Source organism: Nannochloropsis gaditana (assembly GCF_000240725.1).
Source record: "Nannochloropsis gaditana CCMP526 unplaced genomic scaffold scaffold476, whole genome shotgun sequence".
NCBI lineage: Eukaryota > Eustigmatophyceae > Eustigmatales > Monodopsidaceae > Microchloropsis > Microchloropsis gaditana.
The window spans coordinates 11,176-11,535 of NW_005803477.1; positions in this window are offsets into that span (position 1 = coordinate 11,176).

Sequence of the window (360 nt, forward strand, 5' to 3'; positions counted from 1 at the left end):
CGGGAGCAATCAGCTTCCGATCCACCCGTTCGTTCACATAAATATCATAAATACTCGAGAGAGGACCGGACATATACCCGACTTCGGCGGCGCCATGGGCGAACATGACGCAAATGGCACTGAAGACTTGCAAGTAGGAAAAAATGGATTCTGCCCGAGTATCAAACACTTCCGCAGTGCTGTGGATGTTGGCCACGGTGGCATCGGTTTTCACGATTTCATGGATGTCGACCGTCACCCCGTGCAGCAGGGCCTTCTTCGCCATCTGCATGTAATCCCTGCGTGTCTTCCTCCCTCCCTCCTTCCCTCCCTCCCCCTCCCCTTCCTCCTCCTCCTCCGTCCCGTCGCTGTCCTGCTTCC